We start from the raw sequence: 9,539 nt of genomic DNA, 5'->3' as shown, positions 1-9,539 counted from the left end.
CTGGATAGGAGAAGCCCGGGAGCAGCAGAGGGAAGCTGGATAGGAGAAGCCCGGGAGCAGCAGAGGAAAGCTGGATAGGAGAGGCCTGGGAGCAGCAGAGGGAAGCTGGGATAGGAGGGGTCCATAAGCAGCAGAGGGAAGCTGGATAGGAGAAGCCCGGGAGCAGCAGAGATAAGCTGGATAGGAGAAGCCCGGAGCAGCAGAGGGAAGGCTGGATTAGGAGAAGCCCGGGAGCAGCAGAGGAAGCTGGATAGGAGGGGTCCTGGGCAGCAGAGGGAAGCTGGATAGGAGGGGTCCGGGAGCAGCAGAGGGAAGCTGGATAGGAGGGGTCCGGGAGCAGCAGAGGGAAGCTGGATAGGAGGGGCCCGGGAGCAGGCAGAGGGAAGCTGGGATAGGGAGAAGCTCGGGAGCAGCAGAGGGAAGCTGGATAGGAGGGGTCCGGGAGCAGCAGAGGGAAGCTGGATAGAGAAGCCCGGGAGCAGCAGAGGGAAGCTGGATAGGAGAAGCCCGGGAGCAGCAGATGGAAAGCTGGATAGGAGAGGCCTGGGAGCAGCAGAGGGAGCTGGATAGGAGGGGTCCGGGAGCAGCAGAGGGAAGCTGGATAGGGAGAAGCCCGGGAGCAGCAGAGATAAGCTGTATAGGAGAAGCCCGGAGCAGCAGAGGGAAGCTGGATAGGATAAGCCCGGGAGCAGCAGAGGGGAAGCTGGATAGGAGGGGTCCGGGGAGCAGCAGAGGGAAGCTGGATAGGAGGGGTCCGGGAGCAGCAGAGGGAAGCTGGATAGGAGGGGTCCGGGAGCAGCAGAGGGAAGCTGGATAGGAGGGGTCCGGGAGCAGCAGAGGGAAGCTGATAGGAGGGGTCCGGGAGCAGCAGAGGGAAGCTGGATAGGAGGGTCCGGGAGCAGCAGAGGGAAGCTGGATAGGAGGGGTCCGGGAGCAGCAGAGGGAAGCTGGATAGGAGGGGCCCGGGAGCAGCAGAGGGAAGCTGGATAGGAGAAGCCCGGGAGCAGCAGAGATAAGCTGGATAGGAGAAGCCCGGGAGCAGCAGAGGGAAGCTGGATAGGAGGGGCCCGGGAGCAGCAGAGGGAAGCTGGATAGGGAAGCCCGGGAGCAGCAGAGATAAGCTGGATAGGAGAAGCCCGGGAGCAGCAGAGGGAAGCTGGATAGAGGGGTCCGGGAGCAGCAGAGGGAAGCTGGATAGGAGGGCCCGGGGAGCAGCAGAGGGAAGCTGGATAGGAGAAGCCAGGGAGCAGCAGAGGGAAGCTGGATAGGGAGGGGTCCGGGAGCAGCAGAGGGAAGCTGGATAGGAGAAGCCCGGAGCAGCAGAGGGAAGCTGGATAGGAGAAGCCCGGGAGCAGCAGAGGGAGCTGGATAGGAGGGGCCGGGAGCAGCAGAGAAAGCTGGATAGGAGAGGCCTGGGAGCAGCAGAGGGAAGCTGGGATGGAGGGGTCCGGGAGCAGCAGAGGGAAGCTGGATAGGAGAAGCCTGGGAGCAGCAGAGGGAAGCTGGATAGGAGACGCCCGGGAGCAGCAGAGGGAAGCTGGATAGGAGAAGACCGGGAACAGCAGAGGGAAAGCTGGATAGGAGGGGTCCGGGAGCAGCAGAGGGAAGCTGGATAGGAGGGGACCGGGAACAGCAGAGGGAAGCTGGATAGGAGAAGCCCGGGAGCAGCAGAGGGAAGCTGGATAGGAGGGGCCCGGGAGCAGCAGAGGGAAGCTGAGATAGGAGGGGACCGGGGAACAGCAGAGGGAAGCTGGATAGGAGGGGTCCGGGAGCAGCAGAGGGAAGCTGGATAGGAGGGGTCCGGGAGCAGCAGAGGGAAGCTGGATAGGAGAAGCCCGGGAGCAGCAGAGGGAAGCTGGATAGAAAGCCCGGGAGCAGCAGAGGGAAGCTGGGATAGGAGGGGCCCGGGAGCAGCAGAGGAAAGCTGGATAGGAGGGGTCCGGGAGCAGCAGGAGGAAGCTGGATAGGAGAGGCCCTGGGAGCAGCAGAGGGAAGCTGGATAGGAGGGGTCCGGGAGCAGCAGAGGGAAGCTGGATAGGAGAAGCCTGGGAGCAGCAGAGGGAAGCTGGATAGGAGGGGTCCGGGAGCAGCAGAGGGAAGCTGGATAGGAGGGGTCCGGGAGCAGCAGAGGGAAGCTGGATAGGAGGGGTCCGGGAGCAGCAGAGGGAAGCTGGATAGGAGGGGTCCGGGAGCAGCAGAGGAAGCTGGATAGGAGGGGTCCGGGAGCAGCAGAGGGAAGCTGGATAGGAGGGGCCCGGGAGCAGCAGAGGGAAGCTGGATAGGAGAAGCCCGGGAGCAGCAGAGATAAGCTGGATTGGAGAAGCCCGGGAGCAGCAGAGGGAAGCTGGATAGGAGGGGCCCGGGGAGCAGCAGAGGGAAGCTGGATAGGAGAAGCCCGGGAGCAGCAGAGGATAAGCTGGATAGGAGAAGCCCGGGAGCAGCAGAGGGAAAGCTGGATAGGAGGGGTCCGGGAGCAGCAGAGGGAAGCTGGATAGGAGGGCCCGGGAGCAGCAGAGGGAAGCTGGATAGGGAGAAGCCCGGGGAGGGCAGAGGGAAAGCTGGATAGGAGGGGTCCGGGAGCAGCAGAGGGAGCTGGATAGGAGAAGCCCGGGAGCAGCAGAGGAAGCTGGATAGGAGAAGCCCGGGAGCAGCAGAGGGAAGCTGATAGGAGGGGCCCGGGAGCAGCAGAGGAAAGCTGGATAGGAGAGGCCTGGGAGCAGCAGAGGGAAGCTGGATAGGAGGGGGTCCGGGAGCAGCAGAGGGAAGCTGGATAGGAGAAGCCTGGGAGCAGCAGAGGGAAGCTGGATAGGAGACGCCCGGGAGCAGCAGAGGGAAGCTGGATAGGAGAAGACCCGGGAACAGCAGAGGGAAGCTGGATAGGAGGGGTCCGGGAGCAGCAGAGGGAGCTGGATAGGAGGGGACCGGGAACAGCAGAGGGAAGCTGGATAGGAGAAGCCCGGGAGCAGCAGAGGAAGCTGGTAGGAGGGGCCCGGGAGCAGCAGAGGGAAGCTGGATAGGAGGGGACCGGGAACAGCAGAGGGAAGCTGGATAGGGAGGGGTCCGGGAGCAGCAGAGGGAAGCTGGATAGGAGGGGTCCGGGAGCAGCAGAGGGAAGCTGGATAGGAGAAGCCCGGGAGCAGCAGAGGGAAGCTGGATAGGAAAAGCCCGGGAGCAGCAGAGGGAAGCTGGATAGGAGGGGCCCGGGAGCAGCAGAGGAAAGCTGGATAGGAGGGGTCCGGGAGCAGCAGAGGGAAGCTGGATAGGAGAGGCCTGGGAGCAGCAGAGGGAAGCTTGGATAGGAGGGGTCCGGGAGCAGCAGAGGGGAAGCTGGATAGGAGAAGCTGGGAGCAGCAGAGGAAGCTGGATAGGAGACGCCCGGGAGCAGCAGAGGGAAGCTGGATAGGAGAAGACCGGGAACAGCAGAGGGAAGCGGAACAGCAGAGGGAAGCTGGATAGGAGGGGTCCGGGAGCAGCAGAGGGAAGCTGGATAGGAGGGGTCCGGGAGCAGCAGAGGGAAGCTGGATAGGAAAAGCCCGGGAGCAGCAGAGGGAAGCTGGATAGGAGGGGCCCGGGAGCAGCAGAGGAAAGCTGGATAGGAGGGGTCCGGGAGCAGCAGAGGGAAGCTGGATAGGAGGGGCCGGGAGCAGCAGAGGGATTTGGTAGTTGGCTGCATATGGTGGGCACAGAGGCTGCAATCGATGTTTATTTTTGAGTATTTTTCCACCCCACTAAAAATTTTGAGCAGCAGCCTCCACTGCAGCATTCCACCCATCCCCCCCCCCCCCCCCCCCCCATGCTGGGCTACTCGGCCCGCTGGCATCGTCTACGGAATTCCATGTAAATATTTACATTTTATGACTTTTATTTTTCCTCCCATATTTGGAGGTATTTTTTGCCGCGTTTCCCTGTGAACTCCGCCAGTAAGAATGAATTGGCGGATCTCGTAGTAGTTGTGGTTTGTATTGGGAAATGAACCGTACACGTGGGCGGGGCTAGAGCTGAAGGTGACTATTTTCGGAACGTGTGGTTAGCGTTGTAAGTCGGGAGTAGGCGTGTGGATTTTTTTTTTTTTTTTAGCTTCACATTTTATGATTGTGTCTGCGAGATCTTCTGCACCGCGCCTGATATCATCCGAATCCATCCGACTATCCGGAGCGGGAATAGATGCCACCGTCCGATCCATGCAATCCACACGTCGCTTGTCTAGCAATATATACCTTTATAAACGGCACGGCAGACAAGGGGTTAAAGCAAGCACGGTGCCAACTTTACCAGCCAGCGAAGGACTTTCCGATAAAATTTTATGGGGCACCACTCCCCCTGCCGGTGGCGCCTGAGGTGGTTTCTTCCTCTGGGGGACCTGGGATCATGTGAAGCTCCTCTGATGGGGGCAGACAATTTGTGCCCACCAGTGCTGCCAATCTGTGTCCACCAGTGCTTCCTCTTCAGTGCCGCCTAACAGTGCCTATCAGTGCCCATCAATGTCGCCTATTAGGGCCACCTATCAGTGCCGCCTCATCAGTGCCCATAAGTATCACTTATCAGTGTTCATCATGCCAACTATTAGTGCCCATCAATGCCACTTATTAGTGCCGCCTATCAGTGTCTATCAGTGCCGCCTCATCAGTGCCACCTATCAGTGTCTATCAGTGCCGCCTCATCAATGTCACCTATTAGTACCGCCTATCAGTGCCACCTATCAGTGTCCATCATGCCACTTATTAGTACCACCCATCAGTGACCATCAGTGCCGCCTCATCAGTGCAACCTATCAGTGCCGCCTCATCAGCGCACATCAGTGAAGGAGAAAAATTACTTATTTGCAAAAATGTTATAACAAACTATGAAAAGTATTAGTTTTTTTCAAAAATGTTGGTCTTTTTTTTGCTTGCTTAGCAAAAAATTAACCCCCCCCCAGTGGTGATTAACCACTTGCTTACCGGGCACTTACATCTTCAGCTTTCAGCGCTGTTGCTCTTTGAATGACAATTGCGCGGTCATACAACACTGCACCCATCGTTTTTGTTTTTCCCACAAATAGAGCTTTCTTTTGGTGGTATTTGATCACCTCTGCGGTTTTTATTTTTTGTTTAAAAAATGTAAAAAGACCAATATAAAATTTTTTTTTTATTATTTTATATTTTGTTATAAAATTTTGCAAACAGGTCATTTTTCTCCTTCGTTGATGTACGCTGGTGAGGCGGAACTGATGGGCACCGATAGGTGGCAGTGATGGGCACTGATCGGTTACACTGATTGGCACCACTTGTGGGCATTGATAGGTGGCACTAGTGGGCATTGATAGGTGGCACTGATTGGCACCACTAGTGGGCATTGATAGGTGGCACTAGTGGGCACTGGCAGGTGGCACTGGCAGGGGGTACTCGTGCAGATGTGCCTCCTTCCTCTTTGGGACCGCTGTCCCTTGAATAAAAGCCGGTGATCGTTTTTTTCTTCTCAGCGTGAGGAGAAAAAAAATAAAAAACGATTACCGAGCTTTTGTTTACATCATGTGATCAGCTGTCATTGGCCGATAGCTGATCACATGGTAAGGAGCCGGGATCGACCCCTTATTCGGGATCGGTGATCACCCCGAGTCTCAGTGATCACAGCCCACGCCCTGCAAAGGGGAGTACCGTCATATGACGGCCTCCTGGAAGTTCAGGTCTGCGCTGTCGCTGTCATTCGGCTATAGCGCGGACGGCAAGAGGTTAAATACCACCAAAAGAAATCTCTATTTGTGTGAAAAAAATTATAAAAAAGTCCTATGTGTACAGTGTTACATGACCGCGTAATTGTCATTCAAAGTGCAAGAGCGCTGAAAGCTGAAAATGAGTCTGGGCAGGAAGGAGGGAAAGTGTCCGGTATTGGGGGGGCAGGAAGGGGGTGAAAGTGCCCGGAATTGGGGGGGGGGCAGGATGGGGGTGAAAGTGCCCGGTATTGGGGTGGGCAGGAAGGGGGGAAAAGTGCCTGGTATTGGGGGGGGGGGGGGCAGGATGGGGGTGAAAGTGGCCAGTAGGCAAGTGGTGAAAGAGAGAGTTAACCTTTAACTGCAAGTCTCCAGGGAGCTCATCTTCCTGTATTTCAACAATGTCTGTCGGTGTGTAGGTCTGTCTGTCTGTCTGTCGGTCGGTCTGTTGGTCGGTCTGTCTGTCTGTCTGTCGGTCTGTCTGTCTGTCTGTCGGTCGGTCGGTCGGTCTGTCTGTCGGTCGGTCTGTCGGTCTGTCGGTCGGTCTGTCGGTCTGTCGGTCGGTCTGTCGGTCGGTCTGTCGGTCGGTCGGTCGGTCGGTCGGTCGGTCGGTCTGTCTGTCGGTCGGTCTGTCGGTCGGTCTGTCGGTCGGTCTGTCGGTCGGTCTGTCGGTCTGTCTGTCGGTCGGTCTGTTGGTCGGTCTGTCTGTCTGTCTGTTGGTCGGTCGGTCGGTCGGTCTGTCTGTCGGTCGGTCGGTCTGTCGGTCGGTCTGTCGGTCGGTCTGTCGGTCGGTCTGTCGGTCGGTCTGTCGGTCTGTCGGTCTGTCTGTCGGTCGGTCTGTTGGTCGGTCTGTCGGTCGGTCTGTTGGTCGGTCTGTCGGTCTGTCTGTCGGTCGGTCTGTTGGTCTGTCTGTTGGTCGGTCTGTTGGTGGGTCGGTCTGTCTGTCGGTCTGTCGGTCTGTCTGTCGGTCGGTCTGTTGGTCGGTCGGTCGGTCTGTTGGTCGGTCTGTCGGTCGGTCGGGCTGTTGGTCTGTCTGTCTGTCTGTCTGTTGGTCGGTCTGTCTGTCTGTCTGTCGGTCGGTCTGTTGGTCGGTCTGTCGGTCTGTTGGTCGGTCTGTCTGTCTGTCGGTCGGTCTGTTGGTCGGTCTGTCGGTCTGTCGGTCGGTCTGTTGGTCGGTCTGTCTGTCTGTCTGTTGGTCGGTCTGTCTGTCTGTCTGTTGGTCGGTCTGTCTGTCTGTCTGTCGGTCGGTCTGTTGGTCGGTCTGTCGGTCGGTCGGTCTGTTGGTCGGTCTGTCTGTCTGTCTGTTGGTCGGTCTGTCTGTCTGTCTGTCGGTCGGTCTGTTGGTCGGTCTGTCGGTCTGTTGGTTGGTCTGTCGGTCGGTTGGTCTGTCTGTCAGTCGGTCTGTTGGTCGGTCTGTCTGTCGGTCGGTCTGTCTTTCTGTCGTACGGTCTGTTGGTCGGTCTGTCTGTCTGTCGGTCGGTCTGTTGGTCGGTCGGTCTGTCTGTCTGTCGGTCGGTCTGTTGGTCGGTCGGTCTGTCTGTCTGTCGGTCGGTCTGTTGGTCGGTCGGTCTGTTGGTCGGTCGGTCTGTCTGTCTGTCGGTCGGTCTGTTGGTCGGTCGGTCTGTCTGTCTGTCGGTCGGTCTGTTGGTCGGTCGGTCTGTCTGTCTGTCGGTCGGTCTGTTGGTCGGTCTGTCGGTCTGTTGGTTGGTCTGTCGGTCGGTTGGTCTGTCTGTCAGTCGGTCTGTTGGTCGGTCTGTCTGTCGGTCGGTCTGTCTTTCTGTCGTACGGTCTGTTGGTCGGTCTGTCTGTCTGTCGGTCGGTCTGTTGGTCGGTCGGTCTGTCTGTCTGTCGGTCGGTCTGTTGGTCGGTCGGTCTGTCTGTCTGTCGGTCGGTCTGTTGGTCGGTCGGTCTGTTGGTCGGTCGGTCTGTCTGTCTGTCGGTCGGTCTGTTGGTCGGTCGGTCTGTCTGTCTGTCGGTCGGTCTGTTGGTCGGTCGGTCTGTTGGTCGGTCGGTCTGTCTGTCTGTCGGTCGGTCTGTTGGTCGGTCGGTCTGTCTGTCGGTCGGTCTGTCTGTCTGTCGGTCGGTCTGTCTGTCTGTCTGTTGGTCGGTCGGTCTGTCTGTCGGTCGGTCGGTCTGTCTGTCGGTCGGTCTGTCTGTCGGTCGGTCGGTCTGTCTGTCTGTCGGTCGGTCTGTTGGTCGGTCGGTCTGTCTGTCTGTCGGACGGTCTGTTGGTCGGTCGGTCTGTCTGTCTGTTGGTCGGTCGGTCTGTCTGTCTGTCGGTCAGTCTGTTGGTCGGTCGGTCTGTTGGTCGGTCGGTCTGTCTGTCTGTCGGTCGGTCTGTTGGTCGGTCGGTCTGTCGGTCGGTCGGTCGGTCGGTCGGTCTGTCGGTCTGTCTGTTGGTCGGTCTGTCTGTCTGTCCGTGTGTGTCAGAGATTTGCAGGGATCTTTTTCATCTACTTTTTGGGGCATTACCCGGCGATGGTTTCCCAGTAGGCACTCACAGATTGGCTGCGTGGGGACGGAGTCTTCCGGGAAGATTAGGTAATATTTACTCGTCTTATTAATAATGAAACAAACGTGAAACGTTGTGAGAGTCGGGGCTTCCTGTCCCCGATGTGAATGAAAACACTTTGTACTCGTTGATCATCACTGACTCCTTTATTAGGATCGTTCAGAACTTTGTGATGTAATTATGGAGTCGCCGAATGTGAACGTTCCTTTGTTTTCCTTCCTCCCATTCCAGGAATAACAATGGAGCGTTATATATAATCCCGGGATTTCTGCTCCTTTCCATCAATGTGTCGTTCCTTCTCAGAGGAGATTCTGTAGAATTCTCTGTAGGAAGAACCTCCAATCGATTGTTTTACTTCCTCCACCTGATGCAAAGAAGATCGGTCTGTCGGTCTGTCTGTCGGTCGGTCTGTTGGTCTGTCTGTTGGTCGGTCTGTTGGTGGGTCGGTCTGTCTGTCGGTCTGTCGGTCTGTCTGTCGGTCGGTCTGTTGGTCGGTCGGTCGGTCTGTTGGTCGGTCTGTCGGTCGGTCGGGCTGTTGGTCTGTCTGTCTGTCTGTCTGTTGGTCGGTCTGTCTGTCTGTCTGTCGGTCGGTCTGTTGGTCGGTCTGTCGGTCTGTTGGTCGGTCTGTCTGTCTGTCGGTCGGTCTGTTGGTCGGTCTGTCGGTCTGTCGGTCGGTCTGTTGGTCGGTCTGTCTGTCTGTCTGTTGGTCGGTCTGTCTGTCTGTCTGTTGGTCGGTCTGTCTGTCTGTCTGTCGGTCGGTCTGTTGGTCGGTCTGTCGGTCGGTCGGTCTGTTGGTCGGTCTGTCTGTCTGTCTGTTGGTCGGTCTGTCTGTCTGTCTGTCGGTCGGTCTGTTGGTCGGTCTGTCGGTCTGTTGGTTGGTCTGTCGGTCGGTTGGTCTGTCTGTCAGTCGGTCTGTTGGTCGGTCTGTCTGTCGGTCGGTCTGTCTTTCTGTCGTACGGTCTGTTGGTCGGTCTGTCTGTCTGTCGGTCGGTCTGTTGGTCGGTCGGTCTGTCTGTCTGTCGGTCGGTCTGTTGGTCGGTCGGTCTGTCTGTCTGTCGGTCGGTCTGTTGGTCGGTCGGTCTGTTGGTCGGTCGGTCTGTCTGTCTGTCGGTCGGTCTGTTGGTCGGTCGGTCTGTCTGTCTGTCGGTCGGTCTGTTGGTCGGTCGGTCTGTCTGTCTGTCGGTCGGTCTGTTGGTCGGTCTGTCGGTCTGTTGGTTGGTCTGTCGGTCGGTTGGTCTGTCTGTCAGTCGGTCTGTTGGTCGGTCTGTCTGTCGGTCGGTCTGTCTTTCTGTCGTACGGTCTGTTGGTCGGTCTGTCTGTCTGTCGGTCGGTCTGTTG

Source organism: Lithobates pipiens, unplaced genomic scaffold, assembly GCF_037356315.1.
Source record: "Lithobates pipiens isolate NorthernLeopardFrog02 unplaced genomic scaffold, aLitPip1_a1.2 Scaffold_27, whole genome shotgun sequence".
In the NCBI taxonomy this organism is placed as follows: Eukaryota; Metazoa; Chordata; class Amphibia; order Anura; family Ranidae; genus Lithobates; species Lithobates pipiens.
This window is presented reverse-complemented; position numbering follows the sequence as displayed.